We start from the raw sequence: 22,446 nt of genomic DNA on the forward strand, positions 1-22,446 counted from the left end.
TTGACATCTTCCCTTTTCTCCAAAACTTCCCAACAAGAAACAAGAACCTATCCTAACCAAAACAAGCCCTTTAGGAATTCAGCCACAGAGATTGTGTCTGCTAAATGCCATAGCATTTCTGGTGGCTACAAAACTTCTCAGTAAGAAACAGTGTACGTGTATAGAGGAAGCCTTAATTAGTCTTGTTTTCTAACAACTCCAACTTATCAGCAACTTAACTCTTTCCCAGAGTTTAGAGAGCAAATGTGTATGTATATGAATAATCACCATTTATGCGATCATCACCATTTCAGTTGATCATTTCCTGGTATATGATAATTTTGAATTTTGAATATGTTAATGACAGCTGTAGCTTGCATAACATGCCTGAATCAAGAAAATGTTTATATATATATATATATATATATATATATATATATATATATATATGTACTTTGCATAATTTACACTCCCCAAGAGTGGGAATACTGCTGTAATGCAGAAATATATCACAGGGGAGTTATTTGCATATTTGATTTTGCTGCTGCTTTTTTTTTTTTAAGACGGAGGCTTTTCTTAAGCAATCTGCCTAAAATGTTACATTACTGTTAATGTGATAAAAATTTGATTTCAAAACTCCCATGAAATCTGTATCACTAGATACGTTCACTTTAGAGTCAGTGTCTTGATCTAAGTCTTTTAGAAACCCTGAGGACCAGATCCTTGAAGATTGCTCCACTCAGCTCAGTGACATGTGAACCCTGCCCTGCTAATGCCAAAGAGCAGTTTCCATTCCAGGGAGGCTCCAGTGTCTGCCATGCATTGGGAAGAGGGGAGCAGGAGCTGCGGCAAACCTGTGGGTGTGGAGTTGAATAAGCAAAGCCCAAAGGAAATCTTGAGAAAAGCACTTGGGCATGGGCAAGGTGCACTGGATTTCAGGGGAGGAAGACACCACTGCAGGTGTTCCAGAGCATGCACGTGGCCTGGGTTTGGATGCCTGCCTGCTGGGCACCCTGGCAGAACGCATCCTCTGGAGCAATCAGAACCCAGAGCCGTGCAGGAATAACCAAATCACCCTCCTGACAGTGGCTTTGCAGCCCTTGATAGTGTCTGAGCAACTGGAAAACCCTTGGCTCTTTCAGAAAAAATAAAAGACAACTCCTTTTGGGCTTGACTAAACCTTTGCTTCATTGATTTTAAATTAAATATTTTATTACCTGTTTCAGGCTTTATAATCAGAAGGGTTCAGTTTTTCATCTCTTTTCTACTTTTGAAAACGATTGCAGTATCCCACCATTTCAACATAAAATACATAAATGTACATAAAATCTTTGGAACCAATTGTCTAGCTGAAGATGTAACAGGTTGGGGAAAAAAATTCTTTAGCAATGACAGGGGTATTAACAGCAAGAGCCTACAAAAAAGTTTTAAAAAATAAAAATCATGACATTATGCTCCTTTGTGAGGATTTGTGCACATAGCAAAATGCAGGTAAGGCTGGAGTGGCACTTGGCTTTAGTTAGCACAGGCACTGTTGGCAGTGAAGATACCCACACTTTTTCTTCTAATGGCAGGCATTCCTACCTTCAGTATGCTTGCTCTCCTATTACATGTGTTGCATGGCTTTATTAGCTGTTATTCACCCTGAAATGCTGTTTCTTCAGAGGTGTTCTTCTACCCAAGCTAAGCACATCTGGTTATCACAATACAAATAGTTTCATGTGCCATTGACCCATCTATCCTGCCTCACTACTGGAATCACTTACCTGACTTACTTCTCCTGTCTCCCAAGGGTATTTTGACAATTAATTACTTCAAATTTGAAAACATTTTCAAAATTTTTTATCATCTGTGATGGAATTGCATATATATCAGAGAATGGTGCAGTGCGTGCACACCCATCGGTACCCTGATCTCTGTGAATTACTCAATAACATGCTTGCCCTACAGCTATGAAAACTGTAATTTTCTGAAGCAGAAGGATTGCTGTTGTAAAGTTGAAATAGGAAATTGAAAAACGTTCACTTAAGTTGTCACAGCACTTAGACAGCCATTGACCAGGCTGTTCACTATGTGTATTTTAACAGCAGCGTTCTTCAGCAAACTCACCAAGGCAGAGACCTGCACTCTCCTCCCTCTGAGTAGCAGGAAACCATGCACTGTCATGTTGCAGCATCAGTAAGCTCACTTCGCACCCCCTTACCAAAGTATAAGATCCAGCTCCAATAGCACTTACCTCTTTGGAGTACTATGTTGCATTTCATCGAGTCTTCTGTTTCCTAAATCCTTCAAATGCCCTGATGGGTAAGGTGTGGGACACAGAGGTCTTCTGCCAGCAGAGACAGTTGTCTGGAAGAACAAAGCAGCATTTCTGAGCACCATCTTCCAGAAGATCCAAAACTAATGATATTTACACTTAGAGAACTACTAAAGCTCCTCTCTATTGCTTGCAAATAACATCCATAGTAAAGGATAATAAGGAAATATTGAAGAGGGGTACAGAAAAATTAAATATTTCAGCTGCTTAAAATATATTGTTATGATTAGTCATTATTTAATATAGTTTTATATCATGCTATCAGTCTGCAGCCTTTGTCAGGAACAGCTGTTCATTGTACTAATCAAAGTTTGTACCCCCAAAGCAGGGCTAAAGGAGTTGCCATTTGAATGAGGTTTTGAGTGCTGATGGGGAAAAGGAGGCTACAGTGGAAAATGGTGGAACTATCAATGTTGGAAAAGTTACCACAGTCCATTTGGTATCTGATATTTGAAAAAAGGAATTATATGGAATATGCAGCCATATGCAAACATGTACTGTGTTGCAAACTGCATATCCCAGCAGAGTTTTCCTGGAACACTTCTGCAGCCTGCTTTTTACCCAAAGCCACTGAAGTCAGAATTTGAAAAAGGCATTTCAGTTGCTATTTTTCTTTCTTATTTGTTTAGGTTTTTTTCCATCTGTTTTGAGGAAATACCAGCATGCTTTTATATTGGACAATAATATGTATTTCTTCATAGAAAATAACAACATTTTTGGTATCTTCAACGTGTTGTTTGGCTTCAAAGCCCAGCTTCAAGATTCCCAGTTGTTTCAGCTTCAGTAACAACCCTTCTCATTTCCCTTAGCATGCTACTGTTTTCCCTTGTCAGGGAAATGCTTTGAAAGTAAGCAAAAATAAACAATTATTTTTTCTTCCCCCACTGAGTCATCTGAATGTACAGTGCCAAATCACAGCCTACTGAATAGTAGTCCTTCAGCATTTGCTGTCACTGGAGGCAAAAGTTATATTGCTGACTTCTTCTGGTAACAATAATGTTTGATGCTTCACATAAAGGCACAAAAATGGACAGGTCCCCAGCCAAAACCACTGGCTGTTTTTCCCAGAACTAATGGCACATACAAATAACTACAGAGAGCTGGTGTTTCCAACTTTGTCCAGCATCCCTTAAGAGCTTGTAATTTTGTAGAAGGTAAAATTACAAGTGCTATGACAGTATCATTCACTTAGGCTTTCTCCAACCACAAAGACTAATTTATGGAATATAGGTGGGCTACTACAACAGTGCAAGGAATATTTCTGCCATCTGAATGCCTATCAAAAACACGTCTTCTTGATTATGGGGACACAGAAATACAGTTCTTCTGATTCTGGTAACTAGAAAAATAAGTGGAATTTCAGTGTTCTATATTTTTGACAATACAGAACTAAAACAGTAACTCCAAAGTGCTAATGTGTTTTCTTATTGCCATGAATGTTATGATAATTATGGTAACGCAAAAAATCACTTTACCCAGCCCATAATTTTCTGTACAGTTTTGCATTTTATAGAGATTGGTATATAATAGAGATTGATATTAACTTTAGGGAAATCTCGTGGCTTTCATTGCCCCACTTCAATGACCTCAGAACAGAAAGGGAGAATAGCATTGTGACAAGGAATTTAAACATGCTGGGAACCTGGTTCACAAATCTGAGGCATATTTTGCTCAGTTTGTCAAATTATTTCTGCTCTAGCTCCTTGCCTTTTTTCATAATGTTCTATAAAATTCTAATAAATTTAAAAATATGTAAATTATTCCTCAACAATGAGGTAAGAATAACTTCAGGAGGGTAAAAGTCATTATTATGTACTTCAAGCTTAGATATGTGGCCTACGGGAATCCTCTGCATCAAGAGTCACCACTTCAAGTACTGTACAAAAGCAGCTGCCTTGTCTCCAGAGTAACTTCCTGAAATCCCACAAGAAGAGGCACAGTCGAGAACGGGGGCTCACAGGAAGGAATCAAGGAGGAAAATAGGTGACCTTTGGTACAAGCCAGGTCAGACTCAGGTCCAAGGAGGAGCTTGGCTGATAAGCAAGTGAAGAGAGGGGTGATTGCCCACAGGCTGGTGGAGGGGGTGGCAGAGCTCATCAGACCCGGTGGGAAAAGGGCACCAGAGAGGACATGAGTGCTGCAGAGCACAGCCCAAAACTTAACCCAGCTAAAGATTTAGGCTTTATCCTCATCTGTGGCAGAGTGGCTGCTGTAATGAAGTGCTAGGCATTTCAGACAATTTCCAGTGTAATTCTACATGACAGAATCCAAGGAGAGTTTACATGACTTTTAAAAACAAAGTAGCCAGTGAAAAGTATTCCCTCATTAAGAGAACAGTAATAAACCTGAATCCCTGCAGAACACCTTGGTTAAATAAACGTAACAGTAATCAAACATCTTAAACCACCCACCTCAGCGTGCACAGCCTTTAATTTAACCCGTTGAGACTTGCTGGTTTTGTGCTTGTGCCCTTGCCAAGAGACTGGAACCTGACTGCTGCAAGAAAAGCAATTAGTAAGATGACATAAAACCGAGCCTTTCATTTCCTGGAGAGTAATGTAGACTAAGGTAGAGTGGGAAAAAATCACAAGTGAATAATTCTGTTGTCACTCACAGAAGAAGTAAAAAAACAAAACAATAAAAAAATTATATTTAGAGGAAAATCAGAAGAAAATCCAACACTTCCTCCCACACTCAAAAGTTGTAAGCCAACAGCAATAAAAATAATACCTAAAACATTTCATTGCATCTTTCAGATTCCACTCCTATCTCCACTTTATCAACAACTGGTTTGACGCTGAAACTCAGAATTTTCCATGAAACTGTCTACAGACAGACAGTTCTTTTTTCCTCATCTCTGCAAAGCCTCCATGTTCTCTCATTTACACTGAGAGAATCTTACAATCTTTTTTCCCATTCTTTCTGCAGTGAGGTATTGTTTTTATTTTGGAAAAAGAACCTGTCAGAATCAGAACAAAATAGAGAGATATTAGGTAACAAAATCATAAGGAATACAGAGTAAGGGAAAGCTGAAGTATTTTAAAGTATTTTAAAAAGTCAGCAGGCCATTGATAGCCACTTAGAAACAAACAAACAAACAACAATAAAAAGCAAAACACAAAAACCAAAACAACAACTTACTTTGTTGCTTAAAAGATGTTTTAAATTGTAACATAATGGAACATAACTTATTTTCACGTTATCCAGAGCAAACAAGTTTATGGTCCCCAGGACAGATCTGTTGTAAATAAACCAGCTTCAACAGTTACTCAAGAAAAACTTCAGAGATCATCATTTCTCAAGCAAAACCAACTAGATATTATCAATTAAGCAATGAAGCTCAGAAAAGTAAGAAGATCACTGGATCAGAAAAGAAATGGGGTTATTTTTGAAAAGCTGTTTTCTCAAGGATGCATCACAGGAATATTTTTTTTAGACTGAGAGGGAAGTAATGCCAGAAGACCAAACCGTTCAGCAGTGTAGGACAGCAGGTGAGTTAGCTCTTTCTGCATAGAAGGAAGCCTCCATTTACAGCCTGATGATGTGCCATAAAATGGTTGTTCTTGTTTTTCAGCCGACATTTCTCCCAAGATAAGTAGCCAGAGATATCATGTTAACTTTTCTGAGGCTACTGTTACTTTGAGATCAAGATCAGAGTGCTGCTTGAAAATATTTCTGAAGATTAAAGTGAAATTTAAAAATTCTGAGTGTGGTCAGAGAGTCCTAAACAATTGGAATTATTTTACTGAAAGAGAGCTTGGAAATATCGTACCCCGTAAGAACAGGACAAAAGGTGATTCCTTTCCTTCTATTTTAAAAATAGTATCAAAGTGATCTCAGAGAAAACAATTACAGAGAAGTAGATGTTTACTTTAGAAATGTTCCACTTGTTTAATCTAAAAATTAATGATTATTTGGGTGTTTCTAGATATATTTGAGCTAAAGATCACAGCAAAGAGCGCAGTGCTAAGTACTTTAAATAGAGAGAAGGGAAGCATGTTTCCTTTTGCTGGTGCTCATGTGGGGTTTTTTTCATGTCCCTTTTCAATAGTTTTTCACCAAACAAGCTTGGCAGACCTCTGGTTTCTAACTTGTCTCAGATAAGTCACATTTTGAACAGGAGGTCAGAAAAGTAATAAAAATGCAGAGCCAGAAGGGACTTTAGGTCCTATTCTGTCCATCCTTCGGTAAGAGTAAATTGCAACCAAGCTACCTCAGAGAAATGTTTCTTTTCTGTGATGTTCCTTCATGGCTTGTTCTATTGCACTGTTTCTTGATTGAAGGAATCTTTTTCTTAACAATTCTTCTATTTCCCAGATAGGCCTGGTCTTGTACTATCCTGCCAGAATTAGTAATTCTTTTCTTCCATAATAAACTTTGATAAATCTGAAAACAAAACAAGATCTTGTGGGTATGTTTGTTCAGCTTTTCTCCAGAGACAGATTTTCTTACCACATGTTTTTTCTCAGATTGTTTCTATTTGCCCATATTTTTCTATGAGTGTACTCTTCAAATCTCAGGAAACTTTTTGAAATAAGTGGTCTCTATTTCCAAGATGATGTTATGTGAGGTGCTCCATAGATAATTTCCTGCTGAACTCCTGCCAATAACTCCAGCTATTCCCACTTCTGTACCTGTAAAGTTAATTTTTTATCTTTTATTTCCACACTTTGCAGTTGTCCTCTCTGAATTTCATCTTCCTCATATCATCTCTCAAGTCTGTGAATTTTATATGTCACGTAGCCCTGTTCCCTGTTCTTCTTCAGAAAGAGTCTCCTTTCGTTGTCTCCTTACAAGTCACTCCCTAGACATAAGCCAGAAGAGATAACCTGTGGTGTCCATTTGAATTCTCTTCTAGACAGCTTTCTTCAAGTATTTTCCCTGTTGACTTCTGAAGTTGCTCATCATACTTTTGCACCTTTTGCACCTATTTTCCTTTTGCACCTATTTTCAAGTCCCTCTTTGCTACAGTGTCATATGAGGCAGTATGCAGAGCCTCTCTGGTGCACATTTCTGCCCTGGGTTAGGAACTGGCTGGATGGCCGGGCCCAGAGGGGGCTGGTGAATGGTGCTGCATCCAGCTGGTGGCTGCTCACCAGGGGTGTCCCTCAGGGGTCTGTGCTGGGGCCAGTGCTGTTCAATGTCTTTACTGATGACATGGATGGGGGGATTGAGGCTTTCAGTGGTGAATTTGCAGATGACACTGAGCTGGGATTGTGTGTTGATCTGTTGGAAGGTGGGAGGGCTCTGCAGAGAGACCTGGAATGACTGAATGGATGGGCAGAGTCCAACAGGATGAAGTTTAACAAGTCCAGTTGTCAAGTCCTGCATTTTGGCCACAGTAACCCTCAGTAATGTTACAGGCTGTGGATGGTGTGGCTGGGCAGTGCCCAGGCAGAAAGGGACCTGGGGGTGCTGGTGACAGCGGCTGAACACGAGCCAGCAGCGTGCCCTGGTGCCCTTACAGGCCAGTGGCATCCTGGCCTGTGTCAGGCACAGTGTGGCCAGCAGGAGCAGGGAGGTCACCCTTCCCTGTACTCGGCACTGGTGAGGCAGCACCTTGAGTGCTGTGTCCAGCTCTGGGCCCTCAGTTTGGGAAGGACCTTGAGACACCCGAGCAGGTCCAGGGGAGGCAACGAGGCTGGTGAGGGGCTTGGAACAGAAACCCTGTGAGGAACGACTGAGGGAGCTGGGGGTGTTTAGCCTGGAGAAAAGGAGACTCAGGGGTGACCTTAACACTCTCCACAAGTTCCTGAAAGGTGGTTGCAGTCAGGTGCTGGTTGGTCTCTTTCTCCAGGCAGCAGCTGACAGAACCAGAGGACACGGCCTCAAGCCACAGTAAGCGAAATATAAGTTGGATATTAGGAAAAAGTTTTTTTTATGGAAAGGGTGATAAAGTACTGGAATGGTCTGCCCTGGGAGGTGGTAGAGTAACCATCCCTGGATGTGTTGAAGAAAAGACTGGATGTGGCACTCGGTGCCATGCTTTAGTTGAGGTGTCAGGGCATGGGTTGGACTTGATGATCTTGAAGGTCTCTTCCAACCTGGTAATTCTGTGATTCTCTGATTCTGTGACTGTCATCTTTCTGTTAATGATAATCTTTAACTCTTCTTCATTCCTTGAACTTTACATATCCTCAAGGACTTTTCTATTCATTTTTTGTCCAATTTTTCAAAATAAAAAATTAGTATCCCAAGGCCTTCCTTGCATGGAGAAAGATGGACTAACACCCAATAGATACATAGCAAAAAATTGCATTATATTACTCTGTGATGTGACTGTTCGAAGGTCCTATTCACAAACTATGAGTCAGATTTGAGCTTATGAATTCTATGCCTAAACCAGCAATACAATAACATACACAGTATGTCTGCTGGAAAGAAGCTACAGAACAAACAAAAATCAGTTTCCAGAAAAGATCCTAATATCTATGAATCACCACAGCCAATGAAGCTTTCAGGGGAAACATAAAGAATTTGATGGAAAGAAATTTCCTTCAAACAGAGTAAAAATCATTAGAAATTAGTGGTTTCATTAGAAAAAGGGGATTCAGAAAAATGGAGGACAATTACAACTGAACAGGAAAGCAATGTTAAGGAAAAGAATCCAAAAACAAACCAAAGAAGAATCAGAAGAGGATAGCATCCAAAGTATTTGTAGAGAAGAGTGTCTGCAGTTGCTCAACTCCAGTGACACTGTCAGGGCTCTGCAAAGTCCAAGCTGCAAATTTAACATATATTTTAAAAAATATTAATGGCAATGAAATGTTCTGAACAAGGCTAACGTAACACTTTTGCGGGAGTTTGTATCATATTCAGCATTAACCCTTTTATCTCTTTTGAAAGAAATACCAGCCCCATTTCTTCCCATTTTCTACAATAATGTGATGACATCAATTTAGCAGCTCACTCTATTTAGGCTCTCAGTTGAGGAGCACATCAAATCAAACCTTATCTGCTGGCCTACACTTCTGTTGTGTTTGACCCACAGATAGCTGTGATTTTGGACAGAGAGTCAGACATTGTCCTCCTTACTGAATGCATAGGGAACACCTAAACTGTGGGATAGCTGAATTACAGTAAACAGAAACATCAATTACCTATTTTAAAAAATGGTTCAGGCAAATTCAGTGGTACTAGTTATATGGTAACTGATTAAAATTAAAAGTGAAATTTTACATTTTCACTCTAAGAGATGGTGATGGTGACACCATGTCACATTCAGTCTGCAGCTGCCCCACAAAACCAGAAGTCTCTCTGATATCTTCAAACTTATCAAAGGAGCACTTTTAGAGCAAGAAACACCTCAGCACTATGACAGAGTATTTGTACTAAAGTTGTGCCCCGATGTTCAGGGTCATAGATGAACCAAATCAGTTCTCTTTATGAAGACCTTGCTCCATGACAGAAAGACTAGCAAGGTGGAAGAGAGGAATAAAGCAACAGAAGCTGCTAATACAGGACTCCTCCTAGCTGAGCAAACACAGGAAGTTCCATGATTTTCTGTGGTAGAATTAAATAAAAATAAATTAGTATGTTGGTATAAAAAGAGCTGGAAGATGCAGCCATTTGTACAAGTTAATGCAACATAGATGAAAATATATTCCATAATGTGGGAAGAGGCAGGATAGAATAGGAGAAAATCAAACAACTGTTTGCATCATGCATACGTGGTTAACCCACAGTCATGCCTGCAGAGTATTTATATATGTGTGTGTGTGTGTGTGTGTGTGTGTTATGTGTGTGTGTATATATATATATATATATATATATGTGTGTGTGTGTGTGTGTGAATATATTTGTACAACTCCATTTCCTTTAAAGAGATGACTCTCCATTTTAAATAGCGCACACACAGAAGGAAGATAACAGCATGTACATTAGTCTGAAAGTGAAGTCGTAGAAGATCTTCACTGTCTTTTCTTGTTTGGAAGAGTCTCTTTACTAGTGGCCATGCTGGACGTGTGGCACCCCAAGAAGATGGTGCCTCTTCCTACGAAAGTCCCCTTTAGCCTTTTTGCAGTCTGCCTGTTTATCTTCTACTGAAATTTCTAATCTGCACAGCACCATAGTAACTCCTCAATGACAGTTTAAGAAGTGCAAATGGTACTAGCTGCAGGGGTCAACAGAATTCACGCTTGGAACCAAGTGCTACTGACATCTGCAAGAAGAAAGTTAAAAAAGCAAATTCAAGCTCTGACACTGCAGTGCACCTCAGCCCTGCTGAAAGGCTACAGGACAAATTCTGTGGTAAAGCCACACACAGAGATAGCAGACTTTTAACTTAGGAGGAAAGCTTTGAGAGGCATCTTTCAGATCCTGTTTGACAAATCTTACTCCCTGTCTCACCGTCTCTGATGAAAGCCTGAGAGTGGTCAGCGAGCAGAAGCAGGAACTAAGGCAGAACCACCTCCTGCTGTTAAACCAATCTCAAAAGAATTTTTCCCCTCCCCTCTGTCTCCAAAGCAACAGCTGAACTTCAGCAGATCTTCCAGATGAGCAGGGATTTCCAAGGACCATAATAAGGACCTGCAATGAGGCAGCTGCAGGGAGTCCAAGTGTGCTGCTCTGAAACTGTAAACCCTATAGATGGACCCAGTGAGGGGCTCAGTGGGAAAGCCCTCCTGTAACCAGCAACTGAAAGTACAAGGAAAAACATCCTGCAAATCACAGGTCTGGAAAAGTGGATACAGAGCATGAGAAACAGACAAGAACGTGAAGTGTTCACTGTTTTTCTCCACAGGTTTGGAAGAGTATATACACATACATTGGAGTATATACAACACGAGCAGACAGGTTCCCATACATGTGCATAATTCCTGAAGAATCTCACATAATTCTGGAGGAGGCTGAGGAGATCTGAATCGGCTCTGCTACCAGATCCTGCCTGGAAGCTGAGTGCATTCAGCACCTGAAAGGTTCATTCTCCCTTCTCCTCCCTAGGGATGCAGCCAGTCCTCCAGTTTGCAGTTTCTCAATAGGTTTTAATAAACAGCTGAGAGAGGCATCCCACCAAACCACGTTCTTTGTTCTTACACATAACTGTGCTAGATAAATGCTATTAAACACTCATCTGTGTGAAGCTAGGAATAAATCTCCACAACTGGTTAGCCAAGAAAAAATAGTTCAGAATAGTGCATTATGAGAACCAGAACATTCTTTTTGCTTATCACACAAGAAGTTTCTTGTTCTCTGGGAAATTCAAGGACTAATGCTTTGCCTGTCCTGTCAAAACAGCTTGATCTGTTGAGGGGTATTTATTGCTTCCCAGAGCTTATAGCTGACGTAAAGATAGGTTAAGAGTTTTAAATAGACACAGTAGAGATGAGAATGAATGACGGGATTAAATAACTAATTAAACTGTTTTAGGAAAAGTGACAACTTAAAAGGGAAATTGATAATTTTTCAGCAATTTAACATGCTATTGTGATGAAAATTGCATTCTACACAAGATGAGAGAAGTAATTTTCAAATAAAAACATCATTGAAACATCAAAGCTTTCAATATCTGAATTGTAATTTATTTTTTTCCATCTGATAACAGAGCATATTTGATCTTGTTGTTTTGAATATGATTCTATCTCACTTAAAAATATCCTTTTGTTGGAGATTTATCCTTGAAAGATTAAGAGGATTTCAATCAGTTTTGTGGGAAATATTAAGACTTTCTTATTTTCTTTTATTTTCTTTTCTTATCAATATTTTAATGCTCTGCCCTGGTCATATCTGCACACCTGAAGAGACTGAGCTATCTGCAATGCTGTCTATTGTCTACATTTAGATTTGAAGGAGAAAACTTTATCCCCCACTTTATCTTCCATTTTGGCATGGAAAACACTGTTACAATCTGTTGGGCACCAGCAACACAGTGGAAAACATTAATTTATGTGACCCTGTTTTAGGCTAATGTTACTATTTTGTTTTCACAAAAGTTATGGTTCCCACCTGTCCATTCAGGAGGCTCCTATGCTTTAGGAGATTGAGCCATCATTGCCCTGATCTGCCTGCTACAAGGCTGAATTTTGCCCACCTTGGAACACGACTTTGACTAGATCCCTCCAAAATAATTTCTTAAACATATTTATAATGTCCTGCTTCCCCATATGGATTTTTTTGGGGTTGGAAGTGCCAGTGTTACCATACAAAGAATGCACTCTGCCAAAACATAGCCTGCCAAGACCTATCACCTGACATGACCTTGCAAATGACCCTTGTTCTTTCCCATAGCTGTGGCTGCTTTCTCTAGAGCAGCTCAGTGTGTAAAACACACTCCTGAAGAGCAGAGAGAGGCACTGTGACAGCCAGCTGCTTGCTGATGTGAGCTGCTGGAACCTCCTAGAGGAAGAGGGAGTTTGGTATGAAAGATAGCTGCAGGCAGCAAGTATGTGGATCTCTGCTATGGCAATGCAGCTATAGCAGTCAAATATTCAACAAGAGAAATACTTTTTTTCTCACGAAATATCTCAAAAAACTGTATCTTTCATGAAATTTTAATGAACACTCTTTTTTCCAATTCCCTTCTAGTCTTAATCTCATGGAGTCATAGAATCATAAATATTGGAAGATACCTACAAGATCACTAAGCTAAACCATCCACCCAGCACCACCACTGTAACTTCTAAACCACTAAACCATCACTCAGCGCTGGATCCAGATGCCTCTTGAACACCTCCAGGGATGGCGACTCCTCCCTCTCCATGGGAAACCTATTCCAAGGCCTGACCACCCTAACAATAAAAAAATGTTTTCTAACGTCTAATCTGAATCTCCCTTGTCTCAGCCATTTCTTCTAGACCTCTCAATGCAGGCAGTGTAGGAGAGATCAGACTCCACCTGGCTACACCTTCCATTCAGGGAGCTGTACAGAGCCATGAGGTCTCCCCTGAACCTCCTCTACTCCAGGATAAACAGTCTCAGTTCTCTCAGCTGTTCTTTATGAGACACATTTTCTAAGCCCCTCACAAGCCTTATTACCCTTTGCTGGACACTCTCCAGGAACTCAATGACTTTCCTGTCATGAGGGATCCAGAACAGGACCAGAAGAGGACACAGGAATTGAGGTGCAGCCTCACCAGTGCCAAGTACAGTGCCAAGATTGTCACTTCCCTAGTGCTGGCCACACTACACACCAAGATGCCATTGGCTGGGCACACCCTGGCTCATGTGCAGCCACTGTCAAACAGCATTCCCAAGTCCCTTTGTGTCAAACAGCTCTCAAACCATTCCTCCCAGAGCCTGTGGTGCTGCTTGCTGGCTCTCAAGTGCAGGACCCCGCACTGGACCTGGTTGAACCTCCTGCAGTTGTGACCTCAGCCCGATGGAGTCTGTCCAGGTCTCACTGCAGAGCCTTCCTACCCCTGAGCTGATCAACACTCCCACCCAAATTGGTCTCATCTGCAAATTTACTGAGGGTACACTCAACTCCCACATCTAAGTCATCAATAAAAATCTTACACAGGACTCACCTCAAAACTGCTCCTCCTGTTTGTTATCCTTACTGCTTGCATGGGTGTAGAAGAATTGCATTCTTTTTCTGAAGTTACATTTCTCTCTTCCCTCTGGAAATTCCTACCCAGATCTGGAATTGCTCATCCCACAAGCCTCTGCTTGCTCTCTGACAGGTTTAGAAAAATTTAGCAACTGAGTGCCTTCCAACATGACACTGCCTGAAACTCTTGTAAACACGATTTATGACATTATTTTCCCTCAGTAAATTAAAATATATTCCATATATATATGTGTGATATTTGAATCATAAATTAGCTTCTGTTTTTCTCTATTTGCACATACTAAAGGAGAACATTAAGGACCACATTCACATAAATAGCAAATTATAGGGCAAAAAAACCCTTATGCCATTTCAAAGTAAATGAAATCAAGCACAATCTGTGTGCCAATTTCATAAAACCTTTTAACTGTTGGACAAATTGCAGGAGATGCAGTAAAACAGCAGATGCCAAACACAGTCTTTGGTGATTTTCTAGATGCTGGAATGATGTGTTTGAAGGACTTCCTTTGACAGGTGGGGAAGAACACAGCCACAACACAGAATATGTGCCTCCTCCTCATCAGTAGGATGGTGTGCCCATTGGGACATGCCAGTTCAGAATTCTAGCAGCTTGGGAAAACAAACAGGGCTCTCATCCTTGGTCACCAGTGAGTGCAATGCACACAGCAAAAGCCATCAGCCTTATTTTTATCATTCTTGCTACACTTGCACAGGATCCCTGTCAGAAAAATGACTCTGTCAAATAGTCTGGCAGCTTCCCTTGTACATCAACAGGGCAGACAGAAGTTCCCCTGGCTCTAGACAGTTCTCTCCTTGATATTATTCATGCTGGCACCTTCTCTGGCCTTCATCCCTTACTTCTCTGCAGTGATCTCTTTTTGGTCCATTTGTTTAAGAGCTCGTGGGACCTTGTGTCTTTGGGCAGTACATGGCAGGACTGCCTCCTCTCTGGGACAGTACTGCCAGCCCCAGAGCAGCTGTCTGTTCCCAGTGGCACAGGCCTGTGCCCACAAATTCTAAGGGTAGCTGTCATGGTCTGCATGCAGACAGCCCTTGATCCACAACACAGTCTGAGACCTGTCAGTGAACCTGCAGATAAATGACCAAAAATTCACGTGGGGGACAAGGAGACAGCAGCTCCCACAAACTGTTCTCTGAACTTTATTTAATAGCTCCTTGGCTGTTGACTTCAGTGATATTTCCTTTCTCCTTTAACCTTCCCCTTAAGGCATCACCTGTCAAGGTCCTGCTGTAACCTGATCTGCAGGCATCTTCCACCTGGCTTGCACAAAGGGAGCCCCTATGCCTTGGGCAACTCTAAAGACAATATCATAGCATCTTCCTATTGCCACTGAAATCATCTTCTCTGGTACTTCTCATTCCCATGGTCAGAGTAAAGAAAAAGGAACCTATTAAGATGAGCTGTAGTGGCTCTACTGGAAACACCTTTGGCACTACCATTGCTCAGCCTTGGCACTAATGACTGGGTTGCCAAATTGACCAGTTTCCCACTACCTGTAAATAAGCTTAATCTGAAACACATATCAGGAAACCTTCTTTACAATTGAAGAGCACCATGCAATATCTTTAACTGTCTTTGTGAGAATTCTCTGCTCTGCTGGGCTGCGGTAAGAGATGTTACATCTGGACAGACTGCCCCAGCTTTTGGGAAAACTTCCTGCAAACAAACTGTCACACTTTTGTTATGCCATGTGGTTCCTGTGTCAGGATACTGGACAATGTCAGATGATCTGCCCAGCCCTGAAAATGTGCGACCTCATTGGAGAGGTCCTGGTACTCCCTGATCAGAAAAAGGAAAAAGAAGTGAGATTATTATCCTGTATATGGCCAGCTCATAAGATCTCACTCACTCTCGTTCACTCTCACAGGCACACTTGCTCTTTCCAAGCACACACCAACGTGCAGACGTGTGCACACACTCACTACTGTTTCCCTGTATTTCCTTAATGCATTCTATAACATTCAGTTGGCCCTTAATTTGGGAAGGGTCAAATGTTCAATGAAACTATCTTCACCCAAAAACCCTTCCCCCTTCTCACATACAGGCTGTGAGAGTACATGTTGGGTATGTTTTTAATTACTGTATTTAAACAGGTAACCTTTTAATGCCATACTTGATATACGTACACTCATAATAATTTTGTCTCATCCATTAAAAAATTTCTTACAACATTGCAACTTAATTTGGTTTTCTCAGTGCCTAAATATGATGGGAATTCAAATGTTATACAGGACCTTTTTCCATATTATTAACCTGCCATTCCTCAGACTCCCCAAACAGAGTAGCAAGAGAAAAAGACAAAACACATATTTTGTAACCCCTCATCCATTCAGCTAATCTTAAATCAGGAGAGAAGAAGAAATCCAGATGAAGTCTGGACTACTGGATCCTCAAAAGATGGGCAAAAGAGCCTCATGACAAAAAGAATTCTAGAAAAGCAGAAAGTTTTGAGGCAGAGGAGGAAGAGGAACTGCAGTATTGGAGGATAGACATCAGTGCTGCCAAGGATGTGACTTGAGCACCAGTGCTTGTTTAAACTTCTCAGTAACCTTTTTCGGGATCAAAAGATCATAGAATACTTTGGGTTGGAAGGGATCTTAAAGATCATGTAGTTCCAATCCTCTGCTTGCCCTGGGCAGGATCACCTGCCACTAGGTCAAGTGCTTTAGACGAATAAATTAATATATTGTTATGCTTGTTTATCTCTTCAAATACAGTTGAGTAGACTGTAAAATGTGAGCCTATATGAAGGTCAGAAAATTTAGCCCTGGCTTGATATATCTTTGTTTGCAAGTCTCTTCTTGGTGTCTCTGCTGCTAATGATGTTATTATTGGAAAGAGATAGATCAACATGATGAAAATATAGCATCCATCTAGGAGGTCTTTCAAGACTCTCACTAGGTCCTGCTGCAGAAACTGGAAAAAAATAATTCAGGATTATATTTCTTTAGATATAGCTTGCGAAGCTTCTGATATAAGTCCCAAGCTCATGATGTTAATATAGTTTCATCAACAATATTATAAGTGTCAGTGTAAAATCTTAGAGTAAAACAAAAAGTCGCATCCCCCATTCAAAATAAATTTTTGCTGAACTTCTGAGTCAGGAAGTTGAGCTTCCTTTCAGTAATTTTTTTTCACTCAAATATTTCTGCCTAAGAAAAGAGAAAGATGCTGAATTTGTTTCTACAACTTTGTTGCACTGTTAAAAAAACCCAAAAACTTATACAAACCCAATATGTTTTAAAGGTTGAAGGCTCTTTCATATTTATTAAGGAAACAAATATCAAATAGAGGGACATTTAGTTTTTTCCCTGGAGTGGATTTGCTCTGGGACATTCACAGACTGTGCCTTGAACTTTTACAGACCAGTAGAGAAAGTCAAAATTTCTAGAGTAGGCAGGAGTCCATTTACCATCAATAAACATTAAAAGTCTCTTGTGCACCTCCACCAGACTCCACTGAAATAACACAGCTGGATAGCTTGGGAAAAAAATGCTGCAGGTATTCATTGCTGTATGTGTCTCTACACAAGCAGGAAAAAATAAGAATAATATTTTCAGACACGCTGATTAATTTTGACTAAAATATTGTGTGGTGGGAGTTTTATTAAACTATGCCCATTAGTAAAATTAAATTGCTGTTCTCAATATAACATTATGTTTACACCTGTGATCCATTTTTGAAATGTGTTGGACAAAAGCCCTCTTTTAATGATAATACATTTAATGGGAAAATTTATCTTTTTCTTCACAGACACACACGCTAGACTAATTATTCCAAAAATTATAAAAGAATAAATGTATTGCCAGAAAAATGGAAGAAATTGTGTTTATGCTAAAGAGCATACTTAAAATATCTTAAAATTTATTCACAAACATACTTCTAAATATTGCTCTTTATATTTTTCCATTTCAGAATATATTCTGGGCTAAGTCAGTGACATTATTATAGATGTGAACTATTGTGTTTTTGTTGTTTCTGAATTATGCAGGATGAACACCATACAGAAGTGTTTGAACTATTTGCTAAAAAGATGTATTTCTCTAGTCTATATTTTTTTTTTCACTCACTTCAGAAATTAAAGAACTAGAACAGAACCGACTGGAGCAAGCTGAGTTCAAAACTGTAAAGCCAACAAATGTGGTCCAGATCTATACAGTTTGCAGCAGGATGTCTCTACATATTTGTGCCTGAATTTCCCTGATAAGGACACTGTGGGGAGAGTCCTGAGTGGATTACTAAACCAGGCACATAGCCACTACAGAGAACCTGAGAGAAACTAAGTACAGAATTCAAGAGCAGTATTTCTCATAACATGAAGGGCCACTTCACTCATCATATGTCTGAACAAAACAAAGTCTAGAGCTTGAACTATCTACTGTTAAAATTTCTTGCCCTTTCTGAAGTCATCCAGTGAAGATTAGTCTCAAACAGTAATTATGCTTATGTCACAGGTGAAACTAGTAATTTAAAATAAGCATTCCAAAGAAGTATTCTAAGAAACAGGGGGCAAATTTATATCAAATCTTCACCACAATATTAACCCATGCTTCCATTTTGCAACTTTATGAGATCAACAGAATAATCCCCAGGTACACACACAAATTTCTTTACAGTGCATCTGCAGCAGGAGACAAAATAATATGAAATATTTCACTGATATAATACTAAGGAGTACTGAGCAACACCAGCATATTCTATGTTATTCAACAAGCATGCTGCTGCCACATTAGGATATTTTATTTCAACCCACATAGGGGCACAACACATGAATCATGATGAATGCTAACTCTATCTCTCTGTATTGCTGATGACTGTTCATAAGGGTATTTTATCTCGAGTCATTTCTCTGGAATTCCCCAGAGCCTTACTAATTTCCTTAAGTGCATTAATGCCAGCTTCTTTTGATAGCAGAGGTACTTTTAGTGGTAGGATGCTTTTCTGAAAAGTATTCCTCTAAACTCAGTTCTCCTTCAAGATCAGATGAGATGGTGAAACAACAGATGAAATTGTTATGGTAATAAATTAAGTTTGTTTGTTTGTTTGTTTTTTCAAATATTTCAGCAATTAAGGACTTTATGTGAAAAATAGTCTACTCTCATCCTCAATAACTGAAGAAAAGGCACAGGATATTAGGTTGCAAGGCACTTCATATTATATTGGTGTATTTTGTGATAACGTAGCTCATTGTACTTTATTATTATCCAATGTGTTTTATTTTAGTATAACTATGTTTCAGGAAGAGCTGTTGAGATTAATTCAAAATTCCTGACAGCAGGAACTGTCTTATGTAATATAAAGCACAAAGCACTGACACTACATTACAAAACAGGACCCCCCCCTCACAAATGGAAGTTTTTAGGATTGTAAGTAAAAATATATTAATATTATCATGAAAAACAGAAAAGGTAGCAAAAACACCCAACACATTGCCTGTTTGCATTCTTGTTGAAAAGCAGACTTCATGGGACTGAAATTTGTCTCCTGTTCCACTGACAACTCTCCAGTTGCTTTAGAAACAATACAAAATTGAGACTAAATCAGGCAATCTCTTCTTCTTAAATGTGAGTTATATCTATTTGTTTCCACTCTTTTTTTTTGTTAATGGCTTTACACTGAATCTGACTGAAAAGCACTCCTAAATATACCAGTTTATTTCAGTGTTGCCTCCTGATTTGTGTATGTGAGACATAAACTGTACTGATACAGATGTGAGAAGTGATGGTGAACAGGAGGAGAGGCACCGGGCTTTAATGCCACTGTCCCTTACAGGGCTGTCAGAAAATGTGTGCAACAAGATCACACTCTGCCATCATGATTATGCTATGAATATTTCAATTATAATTTAAATTTCATCTACAAATCAAAACATAATTTAAAGAGTAATTTCCAAGCCATTTCAAGTATCTCATTAGCTCTCTCCTTTGTGCATCTACAGCTCGATGCCTTCAGCTTCATTTCAACGAAAGCCCAAGTAGTATGTTTCACTCCTATGAAACCTTCTACTGAATTCAATGAATTAATCTCTAAATGCCATCCCTCTGCATCTCTGTACTTCATCTGAGTAATTCCTTGTTACCACTGCATAGCTCAGGCTGAATACCAAGCTACAGGATACAGCTTCAGCCCTTCAGCATTAGATATGGCTGTGACTTAAAACGGCAGTTTAAAAGAAAGCACCACAGAAACACTAGATTTCTAGAGCTCTAGATTAGAGTAAGCAAACAAATTGTATTGGGATTTTGTGTCAAGGATCCCAAGCTGTATGGAGCAAGTTCTGACTGGCTCCAGCACCTGCCAAGCTGACCCCATCAGTGACAGCAACAGCCCCTCTAGAATAACATATTTAAGAATAGAAGGGGAAAAAACTGTAACTGCAGCAGGAGAGATGAGTGAGAATATGTGAGAGCAACAAGTCTGCAGTCACCAAAGCTTGTGAAAAAGGAGGGGGAGGAGCTGGTCCAGGCACATTTCTCCTGCAGCCCATATTGAAGACCGTGGCAAAGGTTGTCCTCATGCAGCCAATAGAAAACCACAGGGGAGCAGAGATTTACCTGCATCTTATAAAAGAACCCGTCCTACAGCAGGTGAATGCCTCAAGGAGGCTGTCACCCTGTGGGAAGTCCATCGTGGAGCAGGATCCTGGCAAAAGCCGTGGTCCTGTGGAGAGAGGAGCCTGTGCTGGAGCAGGTTCGCTGATGGGACTTGTGACCCCATGGGGAATCGGTGCTAGAGCAGTTCATGAAGAACAGAAGCCTATGAAAATTAGCCATATTGGGGAAGTTCATGGAGGAATATGTCCCATAGGAGGGACTCCATATTGGAGCAGGGAAAGAGTGAGGAGGAAGGAGAAGCTGAGTAAACATGGGGTGAACTGACCACAGCCTCCGTTGCCCATCTCCTTGTACCACTGTGAGGGAGGAGATAGACAAATTGGAAATGAAGTTGTGCCCAGGAAGAAAGGAGGGGACCAGAAAGAAAAGAGGTATGTTAAGATTTGTTTTGGATTTTTTTTCATTATCCTACTCTGGTTTGATTGGTAATAAATTAATTTGCCTGGTTCAAATCGCCCATGATAGCAGTTGCTGAATGATCTCTCTCTGTCCTTATTTTAACCCACAAGCTTTTTGTTGCATTCTTCTCTCCCTTGTCCAGTTGAAGAGGGGAGTGATAGAGCAGCTTTGCTGGACCCTGTCTTCTGATCAAGGTCAACTCACCCTGGATGTATATACTGAAGTATGGTTTGTATTTACTGGAAGCACCTGTGTTTTCTCCTTCAGTTACTTATTTTTCCGAAACCGAGGACAATGGCCAGCTTTCTAATGCCACAGAATCAGACACCAAGGACCTAAATAATTTTCATTTTCTTCATACCCTTCACTTTCAAACGTACAAATAAACAATATTATGAGACTCAAGTTATTTTTCACCATCTACCCATTGAAACAGCATCTCTTTCCCAGCCTCCTAGCTAAACTGAGGTCAAAGATGTGTTTATCAAGACTCCAGTCCTACTGTAATTAAAAGTCCTTTTTCTCTTCTTAACTTTGTTTCTCAATATGCAATTACAGAGCTTTAGACAAGACTTCTCTATATTCCACAAAAACATATATATTTCTAGTAAAGCTTTAAATGAAGGGCTTCTGACAGTCATATAAAAGCATGCATATTGGTTATTGGAAGCCTGCCTAATACTTCATCTCTGCCCTGAAGAAATGAAAAGGCTGTTTATTTTAGTGGTTTTTTGGAGTGGAGCACTCTCATCATGATTTGTGATAGGATTTGCCAGGTGATCTAGCTCACTCTTCAGCATCACGTCTGTGGGGTCGGCAGTGAGACTCAAACTCGTGCACTTCTGCCTCTGCAGCAGAGGAGCACAACCAGTCCTTCACAGAGCTGTGGGTGCTCTCAGGTGAGCACTAAGGGCCAGATTTATCAATTAAATAACTGGTTGCATTATCTCTTGGGTCAAGAAATGAATATTTCAGACCAGCTGCTGCCATACATATGGGCAGCAGCAATGAATTACTTAAGGTGACAAAAAAGCATAACCAATTTGCGTAAGTATTGCAATGTAAGTATTGCAATGTTTTCACATGGTATAGAGCACTGGGTAAGTTTAATCAGCTTTAAAATGCAGAGAAAAGAAAATGTGAAGCTCATGGGATTTCTGTCACCAGATTTTTCCAGTATGTGCTACTGATTTAGTAATAGGTATTTAGTGTAGGCCAAATAAAATTAAAAGCAAGTAAAAAAAATCATAATGAATGCCCAGTCTTAATCTTCTCTGTCTTGGCATGCATTAACTGCTTAATTAGGAGATTTGGAATAGTTTTGTTTGAAACTAAAATTAACTGAAACTGCAAGTCAACAATTACACTTCTATCTAAACCCAAACATTTTTCAAAAGAGCAACCTAGCAGTTACTCTGCTACAAAACTTAAATTTTGTAAATTGAAAGTAAAAAAAAAAAAAACAAGAAGCAATTAAAAATGAATTTTTTGAGTCAACAAGGCATGCTAAGTCCTGAAATAAATATTTCTCAAGGTCAGAAGCATGCCTAAATAAATGCAATGCAAATGGGTTTTGTTCTTCTTGTGCAGAGAAGGAATAAAATCC

This window comes from Melospiza georgiana, chromosome Z, assembly GCF_028018845.1.
Source record: "Melospiza georgiana isolate bMelGeo1 chromosome Z, bMelGeo1.pri, whole genome shotgun sequence".
In the NCBI taxonomy this organism is placed as follows: Eukaryota; Metazoa; Chordata; class Aves; order Passeriformes; family Passerellidae; genus Melospiza; species Melospiza georgiana.